Source organism: Mus musculus, chromosome 15 (assembly GCF_000001635.26).
Source record: "Mus musculus strain C57BL/6J chromosome 15, GRCm38.p6 C57BL/6J".
In the NCBI taxonomy this organism is placed as follows: Eukaryota; Metazoa; Chordata; class Mammalia; order Rodentia; family Muridae; genus Mus; species Mus musculus.
Window position 1 is genome coordinate 103,084,194 of NC_000081.6, and position 27,861 is coordinate 103,112,054.

The window sequence follows — 27,861 nt, forward strand, 5'->3', positions numbered from 1 at the left end:
ATTTGTGTCTTCTTCTACGATGCTCAATAGGCACAGGGCAGAAGTCCTGTCTTCTTCATCACAGCTGTAACTCTGTTACTGAGTCAAGACAGGGAATTCTCAGTACCCTTGCTTTCTAAGAGAAGACTGAACAAACAAGCAGACTGTCTTCTCATAGACCATGAGCTCCTTGCTAATGTCCTCTATGCTTTAATCACCTGATCCTTTGTGCTCACAATGGTGCCTGGGCTCCCTGTCTCTCCTCACAGTCTGGGTAAGAGGGGAGGGTCTTTGCTTTTTCTCTCTCCCCCAATGATAACAGGAGAACGGGAGAATGACCCTTCAGTGCCCATATTCTCAAAGCTTCTAGTGGTACGGAGGGAGGGAACCTAGTCTCACAGTTCTCTGTTATCCTTCTTGTAGCCCACTGCCAAGGACAGGGGGACTCCTCTGGGGAAAAGGTGCCTCAGGCTCCCTGCTCACTCATTTTTGTCTCCAGCCTCATTGAAGTTTTCACTGTCTACCCTGTCTTTCCATTACCACACACATCCTGTCTATTGTCAGGGAAAAATATGTTGTATTCAAAAGTATTTGTTTCTTAACTGAAGTAAAATAAACAATCTATTCTACCTAACCCTAACCTTGATTCTTCTCCTCCAGGACCTCTTACACTAAGCTCAATATGTTTTGATCTTCAATCTTTCTCCCATTGCTCTGTACATTTCTGCCACACTAAACAGTTCACCTTTGTTCTCTGTGTTGTCGAGGTGTGTGCTGTAGCTCACTGAACTTGATGTCTAGGCAGGTTTCATAGATAATTATCACAAACTGACACCAAGAAAACTACACATTAAAATGTTTTCTCCTCTCCTCTCCCTTCTTTGATCTAACATAGAATTCACTGTCCTGGGAATGGGTAGGGTGCTTGCTTATCATACAAAGCCATGGGAGCTCACACCCAGCACTGCATGAACTGCAGCAGCAGCGGCCCCTGTAATCTGGGCACTCAGGAGGTACAAATAGGAAGATCAGAAGTTTAAGGTTATCTTCAACTACTGAGTGAATTTGAGGCTAAGTGAGTTCCTGTCTCAAAAACAAAACAACAACAAACAAAAAAACCTCCCCCCCCCAATAAAAACAACAAAAAAGCCCACAACTGAATTTCTCAAGAGGGTAATTGCTAGCTCTGCAATACAATAAGAGAATTTATTTTTTTTAAGATTTATTTATTATATGTAAGTACATTGTAGCTGTCTTCAGACAGCCTAGAAGAGGGCAACAGATCTCATTATGGATGGTTGTGAGCCACCATGTGGTTACTGGGATTTGAACTCAGGACCTCTAGAAGAGCACTTTTAACCGCTGAGCCATCTCCCTGAGAATTTAACTTCCCCAACAACTTTTCAATAGAAATCAAATAGCTGGAGAGTCTCAGGAATAAAGACTATGTCTTTTACTTGTATAGTTTATCCAACTGTATAACGTTTGCTTGTTTTAAACCATAGCCCACTGGGATCTCTGAGTTTTTTCAAACCTGCATGGGGACATAGGTGAGAGAAGTATTTATTGTGGCCCTTGAATGGATGGGGTCCTCCAGACCCCAGGACCAGGCTAGAGGTGTTGGGAACCCAAAGGGCCCAATGTCCATCAGAAGTGTGCTGAGCTGGCAATTGGGGACAAAGTTGGCGAGGCAGAGAGAGGAAAAGAAGGGAGTCTGGCTCAAGGCCAGAGGTGGCTCCCTAGGGAGTCCTCGGAACGGGCAGCCTGACGTCGCTCCATCCGTCCCGCCTGACGGATGGGTCTGCCGCTCAGGAGCAAGCTGTTGGGCCAGGCCGCTGCCAAGGCCAAACAGAGGCGCTTCTGTGTGCGCTGCTCCGCACGCGGCGAGTGGGGCGGGCGGGGAAGCTGAGAAGGTGATGGGGAAAGCAGACGTCCGGGAACTGCAGCCACGGGAGGTTGTGGGGGACGGGTCGCAGGAAGCTCCTGCTCCCCTAACCCCAGCCTCAGAGTGTCAACCGCGGGAGTCGGCGGAGACGCTCGTGGGATGGCTGGGGGCTGCTGGCGGGGGCAGACAGGCAGAAGATGGAGGCCTGGAAGATCGCGATGGCCCTCTGAGTGGTGACAACCGTCCGAACTTCCCACCTTGCGCGTCCACTGCGCGATCCTCCTCGGCTTTGGGACCCAGTCACCTTGGCCTCCCTGTCCACCAGTCGCCCCTTTGACCCCGCTCAGGACTCAAGTCCGAGAAGCTGCGCGATCGGTCCCTGGCCCGGCTCCGACCCCTCCCAGCAGCTGCCTCCCCCTCAGCGTTAATTAAAACTTGCGAGATGGAGAGGCTGGCGCGGGCGGCTCCGCTTTATTTGCAGCATCTTTCATGCTGCTGACGATCGTAAAGGGCTTTAATATTGAAATATGGGCCATTTTCCCAGCTCCAGCCCTCGCCGCGCGCTCCCCTCACCCCCACACCCAGCCACCCCGCGCTTGATGAAAGAGCCCCTGCAAATCCATTAAGAAGAGATAATTGAAAACTCCGGGGTAATATTTAAGGCCTCGCGCCTGGCGGGGCGGAGGGCCCCCTGCGCCCGCAGTGCCCGACAGTGCCCGCCCTCGCCCTTGCCAGGCCTCGAATTCTTACTCCTAGCAGCTCTCTGTGGAAGGCACCTGGGGACTCCCCAAGACAAGTGACAAAGATAGCCTAGAAGTAGGGGCGGCCAGTTGTGTCTACATCATGAATCAGATAAGGTGCACCTGCTTCTTGGCCTTGCTTAAAAGCCCCAATTCCTTTCTTGGCCATAGTGGTCCTCTGCTCTGAATGGCCGGGGAGCTATTGACTCCCCTTCAGATCAGGCTGATGCTGGCCAAAATGAGGGTCCCCGCATGGACGGTTGGGGGATTTCTCTGTTATCTTCCAGAAAGATTCTTGTCACCTCTGTGGTAGGCACTATAACAGGTACTGAACGGTGAGCCCGTGAGGTTATGATATTGCTCCCTCATGTCTGCTTTTGTACATGTTTAACCTTTCACAGCAGGTTTGTAGAAAACAGCCCTGCATATCTTCCTCTGTATAGCTCCCTGTGATGTGTATGCAGGCCACCTGTGATCCTATGCAATACTGTCCCTGAGCATGCGGTGTTGGCATTGTTTATAGAGACTGCCCTCCTACATGGTTGTGGCATCTTGGGAACAGGGATCAAGTCTAATTTCCCTCTTTCACCCCAGCTCCTGGCCCATCGCCAGGCACAGAACATGTGCTCAGGAAACGTCAATGATTTGGCTGCTGTCCACATCCCCTGAGAACTCCAGGGTTTCAACACTGGGCTGTGGTACTTGGGGGAAGGGTGAGCCAGAGCAAGAAGAGGAGTATCTGGAGGCCAGTCTAGCCATGACTGGCTTCAAGCTGTTTTGAAGATGGAAGAGGCACGAAGATTCTGTTCAAGACTGGAGTTTAGGAATCCATTCATTTGTCTCCTCTATCTGGGTCCTTTGTGGGTGTTTCTCCACTATATTTGACTTGCCTTCCAATTGGTCAGAACCAATCTCTCTCTCTCTCTCTCTCTCCCTCCCTCCCTCTCTCTCTCTCCCTCCCTCCCTTCCTCCCTCCCTTCCTTCCTCCTTCCTTCCCTCTCTCCCTTCCTCCTTCCTTCCCTCTCTCCCTCCCTGTGTATTCATGCATATATAAATATGTATACCATATGTGTATTATTGTGTGGAAAGGAAGGAAGAGAGAAGTGGGTTTGTTTTTTTTTTTTAGACACAACCCTGCAGAACACATGAGTGGGCCAAACCTTCCCACTAGTGCCCAGCTGCCCAAGCAAAATCTTTCCTAATCACCTTTGTGCTCCTCGATTCCTAACACCTGACCAGAGGTGGTCCTCACAGATGAAACCACAGAGGGCTAGAATGTTCTGTCTGAGCTGCTAGGCATGGTGGCAGTGAGTGACTCCCACATCTCCGTCTCTAGGCCAGCGGTATTCCAGGCATCCATCACCAACATGCAGGAGACTGAGATGATGTCACAGGGCCCATCAACAGGTCAAGAAAATTAGACTACCTAGCTAGGGGCCTGTTAACGAGTTCTGATTCCCCTTTCCTTTGGGGAACATTGTTCCACTGTTGCACAAATCACTTTCCCCTGGCCAAATACACAGCAATGACGTCCGTTTCCCTGACACTCAGGTCCTATCCAGTGACCATTTGCTTTTGGAGGTCTTTCTCCTCCTAGGTTCTTCCTCCCATCCAGGGTGGTGGTGCTCTTTGCCCAAATACAGTGTAGAGATTGTCCTGATAAGCTGGGCCTGGCCTCCTGAATAGCCTGTGCCTATTAATGGCCACTGAACCTCAGCCATAAATCCCCAAGTCTCGGCTCATAACCATTATCAAATAAGTGGGCTCATCGGGACTCCTTTATGAAACTGGGTCAGATGAATGGATTATATGAAGACAGAAATAGAGCTCTCCTGCCTTCCCCGCTACAGAGGTGTCCCCAGCATCCAGGGGAGGTTGGATAATTTTCTCTCACAGCTGCAGGCAGAGGTGGAATACAAAAGGGTGCCCAGTAGTCCACACCCATGGAATAAAAGGATCATGGATATGGACAGCCTTAGACAGCCCACAGCCTTTGGTTTGAAGACACACCCATGTGCACATATGTACACCCACGTGCCCCCAGTCACACAGTCATGGATAACCATACACACTGCAAGATTTATTTCTAGTCAACTTAATAGGCTTTAGAACCACCATGAAAGCAAACTTAGGAGCATGTCTGTGATAGGTTTTCCAGGTTAGTAGTCGAAATGGGAAGACCTAAGTGTGGGTGGCACCATTCCATAGCCTGGAGGTCTTGGATTGAATAAAATGGGGAAAGCCAGCTGAGTACCAATGTTCATCACTCTCTGCTTCCTGGCTACAGATGCAATGGGACCAGATGCTTCAACTGCTTCAACTGTGCTTCTCTGCCATAGTGGATTGTACCTTCAAACTGTGAGCCAAAATAAACTCTTTCTTCCTTAAGTGGCTTTTGTCGGATACTTTGTTACAGCAATGAGAAACTTATCTAATACACTTACTTACCCATGCACAGCACAGAGACACATATAAGTGCATGTGTACCCCTTAGACTCCATCTCTGGTTTAAATCCAAAGCTTTACCCCTGGCCATTCCAAGTATCCAACATCTGTGTCCCACCCTTAAGGTGTGTGATCTAGGTCAATGCTCTTTACTCTGAGCGTGCAGACAGCCACCTGGAGTCCATTTTAGAGACAGGCTCATTTAGTAGCTCTAGAGTGGTGTTTGGAGTTGTTTTAAAATAGTATCCAGGAAAGGCCAGAGCTGCTGAGATTGTAGGCAGTGACCTCAGCATTGAAGGGTATGAATTTTCAGAACTTGGAAGAGATGTAGTGTGAGGTTTGGGAAAGCAGCACCCAGACTGCCAGCCAAGGAACTTGACTGCACAGCAGGTGGCTGGGATATTTCAGGAATGTTATACTCCAGCCTTTCTGGGTGGGGCTCCTTCTCATTCTAAAAGTTTGACCCCAGCTGGGGATGGTGAGGCACATCTGTAATTCCCTCACTCCTGCAACTGAAGTAGAAGGATTGTGAGAGCCCATCTCTGGGCCAAAACAGCACTTGCTCTGAGGTTTCTCCGGCACCCAGCTTAGTGGTTCTTCACCCCTCCATTCTGTGATTGCCTTAGCTCTCTGACTAATGGTTGCCACAGCTGTCTGTGCCTTGCTTTTTTATGCTCATTCCTTTTGAGAGATGGGAAAGTTCATGAGTCTGGGTAGCCAATTGGCCCCACTGGTGCTAGGATCATGTGATGGGGTGGGGAAAAGATTCTAGACAGAGAGGTCCTGAGGGTGGCAGCCAGTGCAGTCAGAGCTCGCCAACTTTGATATGCAAGGGCAGGTTCACCCCCTGACCCACACAGGAGGAGTTTCTGGGATGCATCCTATCCCCTGCTTAACAAATTCCTCCTGAGCTTCAGTTATATTTTGGCAATGTGCTGGGTACAAGGTTCATAGTCACTCCTGATCTGAAGCAGCTTTTAGTTACACAGGAGGCATTGATGCAAGGTTAGTTTGGGGTGTGCTGTGATGGGTGGTGAAGGTTTCCAGAGAATGATATGCATCATACCCTAGTGGGCAGGGTCCTTTCTCATCAGCCCTCAGAATGTCCAACTTGCCTCCTGGACATGCCTGCATTCCCCTCCTCTAGCCCTTTAAGAGGAATGCCAATTCTCAGAGCAGAGGAGGTTCTGGGCACACAGCCCGAGCTTGCCAAGGTGTGTGTGTGTGTAGCTATAAATCAATGCTGGCATGCCTTTGGCAGGGGGCTGTCCTCTGTGCTGCCCAGATGGCGGGCAGGCCTGGGGCTCTAGGGGCAGCCAGGCACTCGGAAGGAGGGAGGAAAGCACAGTGGAGGAAACACAGCTGGCTCTTGCATCTCCAATCACAGATGCACACCTCTATCTATGAGTCTTGGGGCAGGCAATGTGCCAAGGCTCTTTCCCTCCAGTTGTAGGAACCTAGGTTGGCATGGTCTTTTGAGGTCATTGACTCTGCCCTTGCCCTTGCCAGAAATCCAGGCCTCACAGACGTCCCTAGGTCCAAAGGTGATCAAAGGGCACTTGAGGTCCATCAGTTTGTGTATCCAACTTAGATGTACAGCTTGTGGCGCAATTCTCTTCTCCCTTGCTGTAGGTAAAGTATGTTCTTCCCACTCTGCGAAGAACCTTAGCTCCACATTTGGAGGCTCTTATGGATGTGGTGCCCCATATGTTCACTGTCAGCCTCCCAAGAAAGCAGGGTACAACTGAGGAGAGAGTGGAGCACTCACTGCCTTTTGGGGGGTTGTCTTCTTTAGCCTCCCTCACAGGTGCTACAACAGAGGGAACATCTGTCACCCTAATCTGGGCAGTAGTGACAATCCCAGCACCCCAGCCCATACTGGATTCAGTGGGCTTGTGTGAACCAGAAAGGCAACCTTGCTTTGCCTGTCTGGGCATGGCATGAACGAAGTCTGCAGACACCCACAAAGAAGCCAGCAACTGGGTGCCCTTGCACCTGCTCCCAAAAAGCCAGCCAAGCAGCCAGCCATGCTTGGGGAGCAGCGAGACACTTCCAAGCCAGAGGACAAGAGAGTCCCCACATGTCCTTGTCCTCAACTGCTCCCATGAGACACTACAATTCATAGGTCTCAGAGACCCAGCCTCACATACTTTTTGTATGAAGGAGTAAACAGTGGAGAGCCCAACCTGTCTGGCATGGAGCACAGAGATGGTGTGAGGGGAGCAGGGGGGACTTCTGGGACTCTTCATTATGGAATCCTGTTTTGGCCTATTCTGAAGAGTGTCTCCTGAAGTTTGAACTCCTGCCTCATCTCAGTTGGTTCTCTTGGCTAGCTCTTCACTCTCCTGGGATGGCTGATTTGACTGCCAGAGTCATTTGCTGGCTCTAATTTGTGTCTAAATGTAAGTTTCCACAGGCAGGGGCCTGGTGTGCTATTCCAGTATGCCTGCCTGCAGCTTGGAGAAGCTGAGGGCCCGTGGGAACCTTTTGTACTCATGCTAGATCCAGGATGACCCCTTGGGCCTAGTCCCAACAAGCATGTCTATCCTTGTGATAGTGTCTAAAATGGCACACCTATGGGATACCTGCCCATAGGGGATCCCTCATTTTCAGAATCTGGGGTGACTTTCCTGGTCTCAGAATCCTGGGACTACCTCTTGAGAAGTAGGAGACAAGGGCAATATGACGCTACATTTCAAATACTGGAGTTGTTTGGTCGGTTGGTTGGATGGATGGATGGATGGATGGTTGGTTTGGTTTGGTTTTTCAAGACAGGGTTTCTCTGTGTAGTCCTAGCTGTCCTGGAACCCACTCTGTAGACCAGGCTGACCTCAAACTCACAGAGATCCATCTAGCTTTATCTCCCAAGTTCTGGGGTTAAAGGTGTGCACTGCCACCACCCAGCTAAAATACTATCCTTAACATATATGTATGAAAGTGTTCAGTAGGCATGTAGTTAGTGAATGAATTCCAGAGTTGGTTTCCTCCTATAGCTGTGTGGGTTCCTGGAACAGAACTTGGAACCTTAGCCAAGGACAAAATTCAGGTCATTAGGCTTGGCAGCAAGTTCATTTCTTTATACACTAAGTCACTAGATTTATTTGTTTTCCTTTTGAATATGTGAATATATATATATATATACATATATATATATATATATATATGGTTATGTATGTGTGTTTGTGTATGTGTATGCATATATGTGCACCACATGCATGCCTAGGGCCCACAGATGTCAAGAAGGTGTTGGATCTCTTGGAACTGGGATGGCTGTGAATTTATGTTGATAGAGGCCAATCCCCAGCCTCATACAATAGCAAAAATGGCCTCCTCTCCAGCTCCACTGAAAATTTATTTCTTAATTGTTATTTATGTGTACATGTGTGCCTATGTGTATGCATGTGCATGTGTGTGCAGTTGCCCTCAAAGGCCAGAAGGGGGTGCTAGACCCTGAAGTTGGAGTCACCAATGTTCAGGAGCCATGAAATGTGGATGCTAAGAATGAACCCCAGTTCTCTAGGAGGTCAGAAAGTGCTCTTCACTGCTAAGCCACCTCTTCCACTACCAAAGGCTGCATTTTTAGCACTTGTTCCCAAGCACTTCCAGGCCTGCATGATAGGCTTGTTAAGTAGGTACTATCATCAGTGGGGATCTTGAGGTACAGAGAAGTGAACAATATGCCCAAGACCACCCAACTAGGCAGAGGTGAAGCTACAATGATCTGGTTCCAGATCCCTTGTGCTCCACCAAGGAACAGCACTTGAGCTAAGATTTGTCTCTCTCCCTTCATAGTCCCCAACTACAGGTGGGGCTTGTCTAAAAGTCCCTGAGGCACTGACCCTTCTGTGTACCAGTGCCTTTCCATCTTCAAAATGAGGATAAGGGGTCAGAGGGAATATTAGTTAGATGCTCATCAGAGTAGTCACCAGAGCACAGGTCCTGGGCAGCTACTGGTTCCTCCTGTGGTCTAACCACAAGCCTTCCTGATATATTTCTTCCTTTTGTTTTTAAAGGAACTAGCAGCAATCACTCATTACTTAATGGAAATTATTAGGAGAAAGTTGGACACATTCAATCATCCAAATCCCTGCTCTTTCTCTCAGGGATCTTGGAGAAGGGTAGTAAGACTGGGTTGGGCCTAGACAGTCCTGTCTCCTCCCTATCTGTGCCCAGGCAAGCTCCTCAGGTCCCAACATGAAACAAAGACTAATATGTCTGAAGAACTGAAAATCAGAATTCTTACTCTAGACATGGGCTGGGAATACGGCCCAGCTGGTAGAGTGCTTGCCAGCACGCTCAAAGCCTTGGGTTCAATCCCCAGCACTGCATAAGCCATGGATGGTGGTAGCACCTGCATGTTTAAACAATTAGGAGCTGAAGGCTCGACGATGACTTAGGGGTTCAAGGTCAAGACCTCTAGAACCTACGTTCCCAGCAATTGCCGCCTTAGATGTGTCCAAAGTTGCTCAGTGGCTGGCCACACAGCCAGCTTTCTCCACAGTGGGCCATGCTGTTCTGCAGCCATATGCACTCAGACGTGCAGTGACTCATCCACTCTTCTTGACAGTCAGGGGAGACAGCAAGCTGCTTCACTGCTTCGCAGCTTCCCCGCGTGCTCTTTCTCCTGAGAAATCTTGATCTGCACAAGCAGCTGAGCTACTCCTGGCTGGAGCCTCTGCCAAGAGCCGAGGAGAGGATGGCGGTGCCAAGGAAACAGCTGAAGGATCATCGCCCTGGGAGCCACAGCTCCGCTTGATTTTTCCAATGGGCCATAAAGACCGAAGAAAGGCGGGGGGAGGAGGGTCTGCCAGACAAACGACAGCTCCCAAATGCTATGGCTGTGCCAGGAACACCTGGGGAAGCAATTCCTCACAGACTCAAGGCCAGGCTCTGGGTGCACTGCTTGCCTGCTTGGTGGCTCTATGACCTTGGGTAAGATACCGGATATCTGTGCCTCGGTTCCTCCATTTTAAACTTGTGAATACTAATGATAGCTACTCCATGTGGGTATAGGACAGAGACAACTTAATAGTTACAAAACATTTGGCAAGCTGGGCATGGCGATGCACACCTGTAATTCCAGCACTTGAGAGGTGTGTGGGGGCAGGAGGATGAGGAATTCAAGGTAAGCCTCGGTTAAGCAGTGATCTTGGGGCTAGCCTGTGCTACATGAGACTCCATTGAAAAGGAAAACTTTGAAGGACCTAGGGTTTCTGGCAAGCCCTGCATAAAATGTCATCGTGCAAAATTAAGCAGGATATATATAGGCTGTAGTCTTATAAGCCTCTTTGTATGATCAGCCTAGCTTTGCCTCTCTTTTATGTTTTCTGTGAGGAATGAAGTCATACAAACAAAAATAACACCATGTTCAAGCTTGCTGTGTGTCATCCAGATCACGAAGGAAGTCCAGTTGAGCAGGCGCCAAGGAACGCTGGAGCAGTCACTCGTCGACATGGAGGTTATCTGTCCTGCTGTGTCCTTCTCCTGGTTCCACAGCAGCACTCTGGCTCACTGGAGTCTTCGCTGATAAAATCCATCCCTCTTCTAATCCCTCTCATAAAAATGGGCAGTTCAGCAAGCAAGTGCTAGAACAAAGTCCTGAAAAGACAAACTAGTCCCTCCATCCTTTCCCTGAGATAGGAGTAGCCACTACACAGTGAAGAAGGAGTGCAGCCTACCTGCTCTGGGTGGGAGGAGAGAGGCTACTGATGGGCAACATGGGGCTGTGGCCAGTTGTTACTTAACTTTAAAATGAGTGTAATTAGGGCTGTTGAGATGGCTCAGCTGGTAAAGGCACTTACTGCCAAGTTTGACAACCTGAGTGTGATCTCTGGAGCCCATACAGTGAGTGGAAGGGGAGAAATTACTCCTGCAAGTTGTCCTCAGACCTCCACACCTCTGAGCAGGTGCACACACACAAACACACACAGTAGGTAAACAATAGAGAGAAATTAAAATGAGTTTTATTATACTTGCTCAGGAGGTGAAAAGCATGTTGGCGAAGTCGGTAGAATAGTGTGCAAGAAGCCTTGGGTTTTATTCCCAGCACCAAGTAAATCAAGTGTCTCCGCACACACCTGTGATCCCAGCACTTGGGATTAGAAACAGGAGGATCAAAAGCTCAAGGTTATTCTCGGTCACATTGTGAAAATTCCAGGTCAGCCTGGGCTATGTGAAACTTTGCCTGAGAGAGGGAGAGAGAGAGAGAGAGAGAGAGAGAGAGAGAGAGAGAGATATGAAACCAATCAGACATATAAATGCCGGTCCAATAAATAGCAGCTATTATAGAGGTAGCATTTTGTGCTTTCTTCACCCACCTTTGTGAGGAAAATGCTGATTTCCAGACTAGGAAAGGGGTAGTAATAGATAGAGATTTATAACTGACCTTCTCCACAGTTTATTTCCAGAGTATGGAATCATCCCTCATCCACTCATTCAACAAATGCAACCTGGCACTATTTGGACTTCTTGTATGCATCCTGCTGGTCCCACTGGTATGTTAGGATTGATGCAGGTAGGGCAGTTTCTGGTGTCAGCAGAAGAAAGAGTAGACTGAGAGAAGTGAGGTGGGACATGGGAAGGAGACCTGGACTCTGAAGCAGACACACCCTCAAGAACTTGACTTTCCCTTGGCCCGAAGGTTTCCATTTACCAGTAGCACACATAGAGGATTACATGGGGCCAATCTTGGGGAAGTATTCCTGTTTCTCCACTCAGACTCTGAAGCTGCAGGAGAGGGGTCTGAGGACAGCAAGGGGACAAATAGAGAGCTGCTGGGTCAATGGCCATCCTCAGCAATGTAACCAGGGGAGAAGCACCTGGACCAGGTGCAAAAGCCTGGCTTCCATGGACACTGGAGGTTCCCACACATAAGTCAGGCCTGTTCCTGGCTGCAGAGCTCACTCTAGATGATTCAAACTGTCTAGAGACATAGAAAATCATAATTTCTGGACATGGGAACAACCTAAATGCCCATGTACTGATGAACACATACCTGGAAGGTGGTCTGTCTACCGTTGAAGTAACTCATCCATGAGAAGGAAGGAGAATGGATGCGTGCTTTGACACAGCAACGCATAAGAACCAAGGAAAAGGAGCCAATCACAGAAGGCCACCTACTGCATGAAGCCATTCCTAGGCTGTCCTGAATAGGTAGAGGGCAGCTCGTTGGCTGCTCAGTTAGAAGGGTTATTGAGGATAAGGATTTGGTCACCTGTGGGCAGAAGGCTGCTCTCTGAGGGCTCAGAATACTCTTAAATAGATTGTGCCGACAGTTGCTCGTGTCCATCAAGATTCTAAAGCCACGAATGGTCCATTCCAAGTAGGGTTGTGCTCCGTGTGAGTTACACCTTAGGAAAGTTGTTTTGAAAAAGAGCATCAGGTGAAGGGGGCCTCTCAGATGAAGCAGAAAGGCTGAGGTCAGAAACAAAGGCCAGGCAGTGCTATCCAGGCTGCCCCCAAACTCCCAGCCTGCATCTCCCACAGCTAGTGTTGCAGTAGTCCCCAAGCCATGACTGGGGATGATAAATTGACCCCTCAAGATCTGGGGCTGGGTCCCTTCTTCCCTGACAGCTCCCTTTCTGTGTTTTTTCTGGCATGAGAAACACACTGTCTTCTTGTATAAATAGGGGGATTTATGGCAGTTTCCCTTTCTCCTTCCTGGTGGGCTAAGAGGTGGGGCTTAGGGGAAGAAAGGGCCCAGTTCCATATAGAAATGTGCAGAGACTAGAGAGGGGCTGAAGGGTGCCTTTTCCTGCTTTGGATCTGACCCCAGCATGCCTTCCCTAGCATCTGGTGACAAGGAGGGTGGAGGAAAGGTACACACCACCCCTGCTCAGGGCAGATAGCCAACAGAAGGAACCTGAGAATCCAAATTCGGTCTGACCTCCCAAGATCTGGTGAAGGAAAAACACATGCACACCCCTCATTCTAGATGACCCAGGCTATCCAGAGACACGGAGAGAATCGTATCTATTGGAGGTTTTTAACAAGTTGCAATGCCTGGCTCTTCTGTTGTTCTGAGATAGGGTGATCAACTTGTACAGCTGAAGTTGTTCCTGCTGCCTCCACCTCCTCAGTGCTTGCATTACAGGTCTGTGCCACCATATCGAGCCCCTTCTCTTCACTAAAGCCTTATAGCATCCCACCATTTAAGGTGAGTAAACATTCTTGAGAGAAGCACTGGAACTCACAGACCTCTCTGATTAACTGTCAAGGGACAATTTGGTAATGTGTTGCTCGCCAAAGTCCCCTCTCGTTCTGACCTGAAGAGTGGATTTGACCCAAGGTGAGGCGTGCACCCAGAATCTGACATGATGGAGCGCATCTTTAATCTTAGCACTTAAGAGTCAGGACAATTATGAATTCAAGGTTAACCTAGACTACATATCAATATCCCTCAAAGATCACCAGTCATGAGGGCTCACAACTCTACATTTAGCATTTGGAAGGCCAAAGCAGAAAGAACTGATGTAAATGCAAGGTCAGCCGGGCTACACAGTGATTTGTAGGTTAGCCTATCTGATAGAGTGAAGATTCTATCTCAAAAAAAAAAAAAAAAAAAAAGCAAAATTAAAGGTGTAAGTCAGCTCAGCTACTTTCTTTAAACCTTATTCATAAGGCGGGAATTGCAATTTTCTTTAAACCTTATTTGTCAGTTGGAAATTGTAACACTTTCTCAGAGGGCTGTCAGGGCTATACAGACTTAGACATCTTAGTCTAGCCTCTGGCTCAACTAATGTCATCATTATCACCATCCCACCTTAAGTGTGACCCTTAACATGAGTTTAAGTCAGCAGGTGTACTGTGAGAAAGTGTATTAGGAAGGCTGACTGAGAAAGGTTACAATAAAAAGGTCTCAAACAGCAGCAGAGGAAACAGTGTATCTGCCACAGAAGTAACAGTACAAAGGAGCAGGCAAAGTGCAGTCAGCTCTCTTCCACCGGTTGCTTGAGGACTTGGGTTCCTCTCAACACTGTCGCTTTGCTCTTCAAGCTTCCAGCCAGACCTCATCTCAGTATCATCCATGACATGAGAAATGGGGCACAAAGAACTTACCATGCCCTCGGACTTAGGCGACTTCACTGGGCTCTTGCTTCCATTGGCCACACCTGACCAGGTCGCTGGAAGAGGTGTTGGAATAGAAGGCCCTGCAGTCATACAAAAAGAGAATAAGACTTCTGTGACAACTGACACTCTTTACTGAGGACTCAAATCCTCACTGGATGTCCCCAGGGGAAAGCCATTAAAACCATCACCTGGAAGTGTTGCAGCCCAGTCAGGGCCCTGTGATTCATCCACAAACAGCAGTCCCAGAAGAGTAACTTAGCAGCTCTGTCCATAGAGCATTCCTTCATCCTTCTTCATGTAGATATGAGAACAGTTCCTGTCTCCACTGTCTGACCGCAACTCCCTCACATAGTCTTGCCCACTGCTAACCCCTCAGTGAGTAGTGATTCTTATGTACCTTGCACAATCTTATGTGCCTTGCACACAGTATGCCTTCAGTGAGTGGTGATTACTTTGATTTGGTGTCAGCAAGACAATTATGCTTTATCTCCCTACTCTTAGCCGGCCTTGGCATGATTCTTCCTCTTTCTCATCAATGTATAACTTCTTCCCTATATTTTTCTATTCCTATTATCTTTCACATCCACTGGAATCCTAACCTATAGTTACCTCCTCTGGGAAATCTTCTCAGATGGAATATCAGAATACTATCTCCCACCCACCCACCCACATGCCACTCCATCTGCTGTAGTGATCTGGCCCCATCCTCCACCTGACTTTACATGTGTACTGCCTTTCCTTTCAGGTTGAATTCTTTTACTGCCTCCTTCAGAAGTACAGCACAGGAAGACATTAAGCTATGTTTCTATAGACTAGTCATGGTGGCTCCTACCTGTAAGCCCAGCACTTGAGAAGCAGAGTCAGGTGAACCAGAAGTTCAAGGTCACCCTTTGATTGTTTCATTGCAAGTTTTAGGCCAGCTTGGGCTGCAAGAGATCCTGTCTCAAAACCCAAAAGAAAAGTCTTCATGGCTACTATAGTTTAAGCATCTAACCATCTTGTATATATATTTTTTTCTATAATAAAGGAAAAAAGATTAGAACTCAACTTTCAATGTGCAGCTCCTTATATAGCTGTGGGGAGCCTTCTCAACCTGCTTATTCTCACCTTGCTCACCCAAAGGGCAACATTGTCCATAGCAGCTTTCATGTAGCATGATGAGACTTGAGTTGTTCCAGGCACTTTGCACTGAAATTCCCTTCTATCTTCCATGCCTGAGCCCAGAAGCTATTGACTCTGATACCAATAAGAAAACAGGCATGCACTGCTCAAATAATTGCTTGGAGAGCATACAACTAATTCAAGGCAGGTCTGAGAGTCCAATCCATCAATTACTGGATCAGAAAGTGAGGCAACATGTAGTAGTGTTACCTATGTACCCAGCATGCTGCAGAACACATCATGTGTGTTTCATGGAATCTCAGACAACCCTAAGACATATCCTTCATTTTATAATCCTTGCTTCACAGACCAAGAAACTGAAATGATAGAAAAGTCCAGGGTCCCTTGCTAGCAGCTGCAAAACCCCGGCTGCTTGCCCTAAGCCTGGGGTCAGATTTTCAGCTGCACGGGCCTTTCTTCCTAAATCCATCTCACCCATTGCCCACAACCCTTGTGTTTTCAAATTTCTATTCAGCCCATTGACTTACCTTCCCAGTCTCCTAGCCACTTTTTCCACCACACTATCCCCTAAACCTTTTTATGTCTCTCTTTTGACCCCCTTCACTCACCCTTACCCACAGCTCCCGCTTTACAGGATGATAAAGAATAAGACCCTTGGATTTCCCCCCATCAGGCCTCCACCTTGCCTGGTCTCACAACACCAGGGAAGGCCCAACAGTGGCCAAGCTAGAAAGCCAGACATAAAATCCTGCCTGCTCCCCCGCCCTGCTTCCCATCACTCATCTGGGAATCCAGGGCGAGGAAGGGAGCTAAAGTGCAGAGTGTTCATTTAATATTAACAAATTGAAATGAATTCTTTTAATGCCAATTAGCTTGGAGCAGCCCCTTATTAATAGTAATTTAGATTCATACTTGGAGGAGCCGGTGGGGGCTGGGCCACATGTGCCCAGAATGTCAATGTGACAATGGAGCTGGGACCAGAGGGAGGAGCAGCTCCTCTTCTTCTGCCCAGCACAGAGGCACAAGGGACATACAGTCACCTGGGCCATCTTCCCATCTTCCCAGAGCGTGAGTTACTCTTGCAATCTTACTTTTGTAGCTTCAATAATTCTGAATAGATTAGAACTCTAGATTTCACATTTATCAGTTTACCTTCTTAGTAACATCTTTAAAAAGGAAGAATTAGCCAGGAGTGATGGCATACATTTTTAATCCCAGCACTTATATAGGCACAGGCAGGTGATCTCTGAGAGTTGGAGGCCAGCCTGGTCTACATAGTTGACTTTCAGGCCAGACAGGGCTACATAGTAAAATGTTGTCTAAAAAACAAACACAAAAGGAATACCCCCACCTCTGCAGACACCAGCTTGATCAAATGTAAAGTGAAAGTAAACACTGTATTTCTCTTCTGGGAGTTCTCCCGCAGAAGATAAAAGGCCCAATAGGCAGAAATGAAACTTGCTTGCATTTTTCTAAAACTTAAGGGAAAAAAAAAAAAACAACAAGAACTAAAAATTCAACTCTGTGTGCCAAAGAACAGACAAATGAAAAGAAATTCAACCTAAAATTAAAAGTTGGAGGACACTCTGACCTTCCTATCTCAGCTGACTTTGGAAGCAGAGGGAGGTGTCCCCAATTGGGACAGTGTAGGAATAGGAATGTGACTTCTGAGATGGAAGAGTCTGGGGTAGAAAGGGGGGGAGTCTGGGGTAGAAAGGGGGGCGGAGGAAAAGGGAGAAATGTGTAAGATGGTGAGGCTTAGGAAATAATAATAATAATAATAATAATAATAATAATAATAATAATAATAAAGGCTTAGCTTACAAAGGCTACAAGGTCAGGATTCTTAAATTGAAGTGAATACATAAAAGTCAAAGTTTTTTTTAAAAGTGAAGAAAATGTGTAAAATATTCCACATTGTTATTCCCATAGATCCACTGGAACTTACCAAAGAGCTTGTTCACCTCCCCTAAGGTTTCCCAAACAATAAAGTCGTTTACAAAACAAAAAGAGGGACCAATACAAAACTAAATCCCAGTCCACCTGGAGGGGAAAAAACTGGAGATGCTAAACCGCATAAAAACTAGTAGGGAAAGAGAAAATTTAAAATATGGAAAGTGTTTATTTGTAAATGCTGACCTGAAGAGGGGGGTGGAGAAGCGAGGTGAACTTGACATCGCTAAAGAACTAGTGTACAAAGATGTAATTCATCCCCAGGGACAGTAAACACTCCCGGAGTAGAGTTTCCCAAGAGAAGGGAGGAAAGACTTCTGAAAGAATAAAGCATCGCCAATCCTCTGCCTCCCCCTACCCCCGCCCCCGCCCCCGCAGAAAGTACAACGAGCCTAATTCCCCTCCAAATAGGATTACGCTAAGGAAAACAAGAGAATTCTTCTTTCAACTAAGAGAAAAACAAAATTGGATTTCAGTTGTCTGATGGAACAAGAAGAGAGGCTAGTCTGCAGGTGCTTGGAAAAAGTGGGTGTTGATGGGCAGGGACCAGCTTACCTGGCTGTGCTGTCGGTCAGGAGTGGAACGAAGAACACTGCTGTAAAGAAAAAGGAGGGCCCGGGGATCCGAGTTTCCCTAGACAAACAGGCTGGGCAAAAAAACTGGGGGGTGCTGTCTCCCCCTCCGCCAGCCTCCCTCCCACCGGTACCTAGGCCTAGAGAGCTACTGAAAGTTACAAATTGCTTCCATTATTAGCTCATCCGGGGCGGCCTGGTCATTGGCCAGCCCGCGAGCACGTGGTGTCTCGTACCAATAGATCGAATTTCTAGTTGCAATTCTCTGTCTGTCCCTCGGCTCCGGAGGGGGGGGGGGTGTAATAGCGCGGGAGGTGGGGCTAAGGGGACCCTCATCCTCCCTTTCCGACAAGTGGGGGTCCTGAGCGCTGCCCAGAAGGGGTCCAGAGAATGTTGTGGGCTGGGGCACACCCGCCGGGGCAGAAATTGGAGGACACCACCGACGTCGACAGAATCCTTTCTATCCTTCCTTTCAGCTGCCCGGTGTTCTCCACCCCTGCGTTAGCACTCTGTAGTCTGGGGACCTCCCGGGAACGTCCCGGGGCTAGCAACCAAGGGGGCTCTCGGATGCTCTGTGGATCGCCGCTTCGCCCTTACTTTGGGGACGGTCACACGCGTCCCGCTTCCCCCGGTCGCTTTAGATCAGGCGTCTGCGCCCTCCCCGGCTCCTCACCCCCACCCCCAGAGTCAAATGTGGGCCTCTCCTGGAAATCCTTTGCGAAGGGGACAAACTTTTGAGTGGACGAAAATCTATTGGAGCCTGTCCAGAGCAGGTGAGCGGGGCCTGGAGCGCGAAGCTTCAGTCTGGAAATTTGCGGCTCTGGTTCTCTCTCTCTTCCCCTTTCTCCACCCTGCTTTCTTTGCAGGCGAACTCTGACCCGCGCGTCTTCAGCCCTTCGAGGGATCTGGGCTGGGGGTGGGCAGCCATAAGTTTTGGGCTTAGGACATCTTCTCCTTCTTGAGTTTGGGCACTAGGGTGGCAGCTGGCAGGGGTGGGAAGAGTAGGGATGCTTCTGAGACGAGGGAAGAAAAGTGAAAATTGGGGCAAAGAGACCTAGAGTCTGCAGGGGATTCTTTTCCCCAAATGCAACTTGAAGGAACTTCAAAAAGTTTTTTTTTTTCCCAAGTGCTTGGTGGGGAGGGAAAACAGAGTTGGGGTTTGAGGTTTTAGGTAAGGGGTGGTGCGGTATTGCTAGCTCCAGGGTCTGGACTAAGTACATCCAAAGAACCTAATAATCCCAAACCTTTTCGTCCCAATAGGCCTTAGGGACCCTTGGACTTCCCCAGGAACAGATCCACAGAAAGGGAGAGGACCCCCAGAGAGTTTCTGGCAGTGCTGGGATGTAGGTGGGATAAGGCCCAGCCTTTTCTGGGATCCCTCTACTGATTTTAATTTAGGAGAGGTGCAAGATGGAACACTCACAGTGCCTTTACTATTGTTTCTAATCTAGTTTGACTCAGAGACCCATTTTTCTAGGGTGTATGCAACTTTCCCTCCCCCTTCTGGCTCTATAACCTACAACCTTCCTGCAGTCTCCAGTACCCCAAGGAGACTAGGGAAAGGAGAGATACCCTACAGGAAGAGATGAGAAGGTTTTCAAAGGGAGTTAAGATCAGAAGTCCTTCAGAGAGCTACGTTGGAGCCGGACTAGAGCGCAGGACGGCAGGTGGTTTAAGGGGTAGTGGGTCAGGCAGGCCATCGAAAGTGCAGTGTGAATGGTCACCTAACTGGTACCCGGGGTGTACCTGCACTTGAGGTTTTTAGGTCAGGGTCCTCTGGGAACCTGAGGCTGGATGAATCAGGCTAAATGTAAATGCAAAAACTAAAAATTGCATTTGGAGCAATTTGGGGGAAGGGCAGTGGGTTACTTGGATCGAATGGTGTCTCTGGCCCTGCAGGCCACTAGGCCCCACTTAGACTGGAGCATCTGTGGGGGAGGGGATGCTTTGTCCAGGAACTGGGTTCTCCCAGACCAGGTTAGAACAGCTTCGGGATGTGGGGTAGGGGGTTGGAGTTGGGAGTGGAGTAACTGCCTAGAATAAGTTTGCCGTGGTTGGCTAAATCTGGACTTTGAGAGGAACCCTAAAGAGGTAGGCACCAAGGGAGTGGCATTCAAATAGGAGTGTGATCAGGGTTAGGGTTAGGGTTAGGGTTAGGGTTAGGGTTAGGGTTGGTGATGGCTCATGCCTGCAATCCTAGCACTCTGGGAAAAACCAAAACCAAAACCAAAGCTTTTCAGAGAAAAGCACAGGGTCATTGGCTTCCCCCTCCCCCTTCAATTAATCTGCTCCCTTTGCTTCTGTCTCCTCAACACCCCCACTCACCCCCAATGTGGGGCCTGTCTCTCCTTTTCTCTTTGCATTCCCCTCATGCTCTTTTTTCTCTTAGGATTGATGGAGCCACAAACAGTTTAGAACAGCTTTCCTAAGCCTATAGTGAGTCCCACCCACTGGGACATGTTAAGTAAGGGGACACCCAGGAATAGGGTCCCAATCTGAGGGGAATTGAGAAAGAACAGTGTGAAGGGTGGGTAGGTGGGTGCTGACCAGGCCTTCCTCTGGGGAAGGGTCCGTTGATGCCATCTGTACACTGTAGGATAGACTTAGAAACAAAGAAAGATAGCAAGATGTGCCAGGAAAATGCAGAACAACAAAGACAAGAGACTGGGCGGGCAGGAAAAAAATGTGTCTGCATGCCTGTAAAATCCCAAGTGCCCAGCCAGAGGAAGAGACTCTGAGAGACCAGGAAGGAAGGAAGCATATAGAAAAGAAATATTGGCAGAGGGCAGAATGGAGAGGCAGAATCTGGCTCATTTGGGTTTGGTTTGGTTTTGTGTTAAAATGAGGGATAAAACACACACACACACACACAGAGAGAGAGAGAGAGAGAGAGAGAGAGAGAGAGAGAGAGAGAGAGAGAGAGATTCATTCCCAGCCCATCTCACTGGCTTGCAGTGCTCCATCACCCAGCCAAGATGATGTTGCTGAACAAGTGTAGGCCAAAGCCTGAGGACCACAGTGCTCTGTCTTGACCCTGATGCCAAAGGGAATCATCACACTGGGCCACCCTGCTCTGGGCTCTGGGTGCTTCACCTCCGTGACCCTGCTTCTTGGTTTGATCACCTGTCAAATATGCCTTTTGCACTACAAGGTTGCTCAGCAGTTTTGACTTCCTTAATAGGTACATGGGAAAAGGAAGAGGAGGGGGCCTGTTCCACCAGGTAGGAGAGGGGAATCTTTGTTTTCTTCATTGATAAGAAGAAAAACCTTGATTTTGTTGTTTCTGGGACAAGGTCTCACTCTAAAGCCTAGGCTGGCCTGGCACTTCCTATGTAGTTCATGATGTCCTTGAACTCATAGCAGACTACTTTACCTGCTTTACCCTTTTGAGTGCTGAAATTTACAGGCATAAACCACCATATACTGCTTAAAGAAAACTTTTCTATCCTTAGCAAATTCTTTACTACACTCGTTTCCATCAGTTACCCCAAAAGACTACAAGGTTAAGGGGTTTCCCCATGCTTGGATAGGTGAGATTCATTTGAGAGGAGTTTGGTATGAAGTTTATAAACTCTGGAGGAACTAAAGAATGAATTCTGTGTAAGAAAGGGCATAGGGCCAGTCTCTGAGCCGAGCAAGTCTCTGGTGCATGGGGTAATTTACAGAACCCATACAAGGGATGAGTTGTCAAAATGACTCTAGACTCTGCTTGGAGAAGAATCAACTTGGTATTTGTTGCCTGTTGGGCCTGTACTACATTACCTATGCCTTGTCCTCAGTGCTCCTGTGGAAACTGCCCAATTAGATTCAAGGTTTGTTTTGTTTGTTTTGGTGTTGAGGCTCAAACCCAATATCTCATGCATGCTAGGCAGGTGCTGTCCCACTGAGCTATCCCCTTCTCCGTGTTGTGACTCAGGTTTCTTTGTGTGTATATAATATATGTCTATGTGTATGATTCAGGTTCATTTGTACATTTGTGTGTGTGAGAGTACTTGTGAGGTCCTGGGGTTCAATCCTCAGCACTACAAAAATAAGATAAAAGTACATCTCCTTTGTTTCCCCCAAAGTGGGATGGGATAAGTCATTGGGTCAGGTCTTCCAAGAGCAGTGTAACCCTTGATCATTGGCTGAGAAATCCCCCAACTCAACAGCTAGAGAGGTAAGCTGGTTCAGTAAAATCTTCACAGTACCCTCTTCAAAGAGGCCTCTGTCCAGCACTTCCTATAACGTTGCCCCTCTTCTTTCCTCCAATCCTCCCCCTCCCTCTCCTCTCCTCCTCCTCCCTCTCCTCCCACCCCCCCACCCCCCGCCTTTGTTTTTGTTTTTTGTTTTTTTTTCCTGGTGTTCTTTCCCCCTTTGTCTATGCTGAGCCAGGACTCTTGATTTTTGTATCCCAGCAGGCCCTGCTCTGAGACCCTGAGGCTGGCTGGCATACACTCTGCCTCTGTCTGGAGTTTATAATGAGGATGCAAATACAGGGATTCAAAGAAGAGGCCCTAAGTGAGAAGCCCGGGGATTTGCTAACCAGGGGCAGGGTACCAGTTGTGACTTTGACCTTTATAGCCTTAACTCACTGTAGACAATTCTGCATTTTCCATTTCCACTCCATCCCTGTTTCTGGGAGAGAGGTGCTGGTGTCCCCAAGGTTACTGCTCTCTGGGGATGAGGGTCAGTATCACAAATTAAAACCTTAAACTTTCTAAAAACGAAAAGCACATTTCCCTATTCTTTGTGTGTTTGGGAGGTTGTGTTTCCCACTAGCCTAGCAGACTCTGACCCCTGAACATCAGAATGTGGATTCCCCTCATTGTCTACACCAACCCCCCAAGAAAGGCTCAATCCAGGTGACTGTGGAAAGGATGAGCCCACACTCACTTCCTCATCCCTCATCTGCTTTGAAGGACTCAGGACCTCAGCAGGCTGAACAGCCATGAGGAGCGAAGCTGAGTGGCTTCCCACCTCCTTTGAGCTCCTCGCAGTTCTGTTTTGTGTGTGGTTTGTCCTCGCCCCTCCTCGGACCTGGAAAATGAATGTTTAACCCCGCTCTGCTCATCTCTCCCTGTGCCCTGTTCCTGTCAGCCTCAAAGCTGCCGGGAGGAAGGACCTGCAGCTTCCAGTCCTGCTCATAGTCAATGAAAATTCAAATTCTCTTCTCAGCAGAAGGGCAGCTGCCTTCTTCTCCGTTTTCCCTGCACACATTGATCTGTCGCGAGGGCACCTGGGGGTCAGAAGAGAGGCCAGGCTCTTTTAATTTGGTCTGGAATTAGCATATCCTATCACACCAAAGGCCAGGATTTCCACATCCAGGAGCAGGAGGTCTTCACCCAGACCTAGACCTGTTCTTAGACCCCTCAAGCCAGCAATGATATCCACATTTGTTGAGGTGGAGACCTAGGAGGGAAAATGAGCAATTTGGCCCATTTTTCAGGCCAGTAGCTGCAGCTGTCTGCTCTGTTAATATTTTCTTCAGTATTCATCACAGGCAAAGCACCGCCTTTACCTCGGAGTGCCTCGAGGATAGGAAGATCTTTGCCACCCTGAGACCTCCGTGTGTTGTGGATAGATACACAAATAAACAGATGGGGAAAAAAAAGACAAATTTGGTGTCTGTCAACTGATTTTCACGGCAGTCTTTGCATTTGTCAGGTGTCGGGCTCTCATGTCTTCTCAGATCTGTCCCTGCCACCCTAGTCGGCAGGGTGACACACAGCCCGCTGCTTTTTCCGGGACTTGGCGCTTTCATGCCCTGAAGTAAAGGGTATGGAATGGGTGGAAAAGGAATGGAGGTCCTGGTTACCTCTCAGCTTTGTAATGCAGACTGTTCCGTCACAGTGCAGGCACATGAGTGTGGGGGTGATGTCATCCGTTTCTCCAGGCTGACGAATATATCTATAAGTTTATCTTGGTATAATTGCACCTCTGAAGGTGAACACAGGGTGTGCGTGTTCAAGATGGTTGCAGAGGTGGACAAGTGGACCCAGTCCTATCTTAGGTGCCCGCCCCAAGCCCAAAGGCCTGTACAGGTCCAACTGCCAGTACGTGGAGGGTGATGTGGGTGTATGAGGCCTGAACATATCTCTGCATACGTGACCCTCTGTGTGCCAGTTTGTGTGCACTGCTGAATTATTACAAAATTACACTGACCCTTACAGAAAATCCATATCAGCCTCAACCCTTCTTCTCCGACCTCTCGACCTCTGGGGTGCCTGAGGAAAGAGCTGACCCGGTCGCAGCCACCCCTAGTCAATGAGCCTCTCTCCATTAGCATAAAACATGAATCTGCTGGCAGCTTGACAGATTATAACTAGCAGCCAGAGTTTTGCCAACTGGCTGGCTTGGGCGCTGTCTATTTATCATTGAAAATGGTAAATCATAAGAATCCAGATGACTTAATTATTCAAATCTACCCAGGGCCCAGAGAAGCTGCAGTCCTGTCAGCCTTAGCCCTGGGCTCAGGGAGGCTGGTGGGGGCTAAAACCCTGGCTTGGAACCAGAAGAGAGAGAAGCAGGTCCAGTCTTCACCCTCCGTGCGGCCCAGTGGGCAGGGCCTTCCTATGCAGCTCCTCTCCTGCCTGCCTTCCTCCCCACCTTTCCTAAAGACAGACTGTCTCTCTGGGGCTCTTCCCTTGGGCGGCCACTGCCTGCTAGCCCTTCTCAGCCCACACAGTGCTTCTCCCACCCTTTGTATTAATCTGGCAGTCTTTAGCAGGCTCAGGGCCTTCATTTTAATTTCTTCTTTTCTTTTCACTGCTGCCTTCCTCTTCCCTCCCCTTCCAGATGGACACAGACACTCTACATCCACCCATAGTCTTCCCCTTCTCGCTTGGACCTTTGTACCCTCTCCTTGGGATCCTTGGGTTCTGCACTATGTTAATCCCGTGTTCCCTCCAAATTTGCTTTTATCCAGTCCAAGGCTACAAAATATCTCTATGTCACATACCTTTTCTGTCCTGGGCTTCTATACAGCTTCAGGGACGGTAGACAGGCCAGAAGATGTAGCCTTCTCTCCATTAAAGCAGGACTGTATTCCAAGAAAGCCAACCCTTTAGTGCTGGCACCACAGCACCTCAAATCCCAGCAGAGCCTTTCAGACAAACAGAGGTGAGCCTACTGTGCTTCCGGGGCTCTGGTAGGAAAATATGCTATTTATTCTAGATTTGTTCCCCAAGGAAACCTGTGTTCTCCAGTCCTGTAGAGGGACTCTAAGTGGGGGGACAACTGTGTTCATGGCTGATGTTGGCCTCACCCTGACAGTCACTGGAGGCTTCTTTGAACAGCACCCTGGACCACAACGGGATAAAGGCTTTACTTTCTACTTTCTGCAAGATACTTGTTGGTCCCTGCCAGGCTGTATGTTTGTGTCGGTGGCACATAATTCTGTGGGCAAGCTGTGGTGAACAAACCTGCATACATGTGCATGTGTGCACGTGCAGGAACACATTGCCAGAAAAGAGCTCTGTGCTTCAACAGCAAGTGGCAATGTCCCCACCAGCAGGACGCCCGAGGGAACAGTCTTTTCTCTCTGTTTCATTTTAAGACCTTATTGCTCTCAATAAAATACTGAACTTGAATTTTCATAAAACTCTAAAAGAACTGCTTCTGCTGCTAAAAGTAAGTCCTTCCTAGAGTCTAACCTTCTCTTCCTTTCAAGATGAAGTCAAGAGATTGGGCAGGGATCTTGGGAGGGGAAGACCCCCACACCCTGGCCTCATATAGGAAAACACATATAGGATTCCAGTCACCATCATGACAACATAGCACCCCTCTCTCTTGCTCCTTCCCACATTTCCAAGACATGTTGATATTTGACAAGGGCAGTGGTGAGAGGGTGGAAAGGCTCAAGATTCAAAAGTTGGCCGAGCAGCTGGAGGCAGGAGATCAATAGGAAAGAAAGATTGGAGACAGATCTCTCTCTCTCTCTCTCTCTCTCTCTCTCTCTCTCTCTCTCTCTCTCTCTCTCTCTCCTCTCCCTCCCTCCCTCCCTCCCTCCCTCCCTCCCTCCTCCCCCTTGCTGGTTCAGCACCAGGCCTAAGCTCCTGAAAGCAGGTGGGAGGCCTAGTCAGCTCTGGCCTTTTTCTGCCCTTCTAACTCAAACAGGTTCCTAATCCCTGGGTGGAGGATAAACAGCTTCCAGCTTAGCCAGGATTTAGCATAGAAAGGCCACTAAGGGACCTGAAGGCATGTTCCCCACACTGCGTTACTCATTAGCCCGGGGAATCTGGGAGACGTGGTGGACTCCTTTGTACAGAGTGTCACTGGTCCCAGAGGTGTGGAGGTGATAGAGTGATTTCCACCTCCTAGCTCTCTGCTTCCTGAGCTAGGACAGGGTGGGGCTCTCGTCTCTGCTCTTCACACTTGGGAGGCAGATGGGCAACTAGAGGGAGTGGGACCAGCTCTGAAATATCAAAGGACCCAATAAAAAATTAATCACTTAATTAAAATCCATGAGGAAGCCCCTTGCCAGAGTCTCACGAATCCTAAGGGCTGTGAAGGCCTGGGAAATGGGTCTCTTCTCCCAGTGAATTCCTGGGTTACACGGAGCTTAGGCAGGCAGCAAAGCCTCGTTGAACTTTCTGCCTGGTGGAGCCTCCTGGAGGTCACCTCCTCCTGGTCTCAGCCTGGCTACTCACCTTTCCCACCTGAGGTTCAAGACCTGCACAGGCTATCAAAAGAAACAACACCCTACTGCCCAAAGCAGGCAAGAGTTCCTATTTGCCTCAGTCTCCCTGGCCTGTGTTCTTCCTGTGCTCTAGAAATTTCCACACCTGTAGTTCTTCATTTCTGTTTGTTTTGAGTCCCACAACCCCCTCTTGTGTTGTTGTCTGGCAGGGCCTTTCTATGAAGCTCAGGCTGGCCTCGAGCTAGTGAGCCTTCTGCCTCATCCTCTTGAAAACTGAGATTACAGGTTACCAACATGGGTAGCTTCTGTCCTCCACAGTGAAAGGTGCATTTTACATAATTTATGACAGATTCCCTTTTTTAAACCTTAGGGCTGATTTTAACATGTGAAATGTAGGCGAATAAGGGACTAATCTAGGACTGAGGAAGTATGTCAATTCAAAGACACCACTCTAGGCTACCATGTGCAAAGTTTTCAGTTGGAGCTCCAGCACCATAAACAATTTTTGTTGTTGCTTTGTAAGGCAGAGTCTCTCTGTATAGCCCTGGCTGACCTGGAACTCGATTGTAGATCAGGATGGCCTTGAACTCACAGAGATCAGCCTGCCTCTGCCTCCATAGCACTAAAATTAAAGATATGAGCCACTAAATAAAGTCAAAGAAAAGAATCTGAGGTCTGGAGAGATGGTTCAATTCTTAAGAGCTCTCTGCTGTTACAGAGGACTCAAGTTCTCAGTTCCCAGCACCCACAGGGTGGTTCACAATCATCCATAACTCCACCCATAGTCTGACACCTTCTCCTGACTTCCTTGGGCACCAGGCTTATACATGGTATACATACATGTATGCAGATAAAGCCTTCATACATATAAAGTAAATAAATCTCAAAAAGGAATCTGGACCCTGAAATAGAACTATGCAATCCTTTCCCAGCTAAGCAAGTCCTCTTGAGAGTGAACAAAGAGCTGGCATAGCTGGGTGTTGCCGCAGTGTGCGTAAAAACCCCACCTCCTCATTGGATGCTGGCATGTCTCTTCACTTGGGCCTGCCCTATGGGCACAGCAATGGGACCCTGTTTCCTCTTTCCTTTGTCAAAGGCAAATGTGAATGGTGGCCTATGAGAAGAACTCATTACTCTTCCTGTTGTAGGAAAAGGGAGATGGTAGAGTACAGAACACAGGATATTTGTCTATGATCAGCATCTTTAAGCCAATGCAGTGGGACAGCTGAGGGCTGACCTTCAAAACAGTCCTGGTAGGAGGACATGTAAGTACTTTTAAATGCACCTCTGTTGATAAAAATATTTCTGTGATGCCATCTTTAAAAATTTGCTTTAGGAGGCCAGGCATGGTAGCACATGCCTTTAGTTCCAGCACTTGTGGGGCAGAGGCAGAAGCAGGCAGATCTCCAAGTTCAAACCCATCCTGGTCTACAGATTGAGTTTCAGGGCAGATAGGACTACACCAAGAAACAAACA

At 48.3% G+C, this 27,861-nt stretch overlaps 1 long non-coding RNA gene across 5 annotated transcripts; it reads right to left on the minus strand.

Moving 5' to 3' along the window:
* Positions 1–10,992: 10,992 nt before the first annotated feature.
* On the minus strand, positions 10,993–20,205 carry Gm28876. 5 transcript variants are annotated; one of them, XR_384503.4, is made up of 3 exons: positions 17,749–20,205; positions 14,107–14,198; positions 10,993–12,398 (listed from the first exon to the last, which is right to left on the minus strand). It is a non-coding gene; the product is annotated as a predicted gene 28876 (long non-coding RNA). The 5 variants fall into 5 exon arrangements; XR_875698.3 differs by having other exon boundaries at positions 14,107–15,354; XR_384504.2 differs by lacking the exon at positions 17,749–20,205 and adding an exon at positions 14,307–16,474.
* Positions 20,206–27,861: the final 7,656 nt, after the last annotated feature.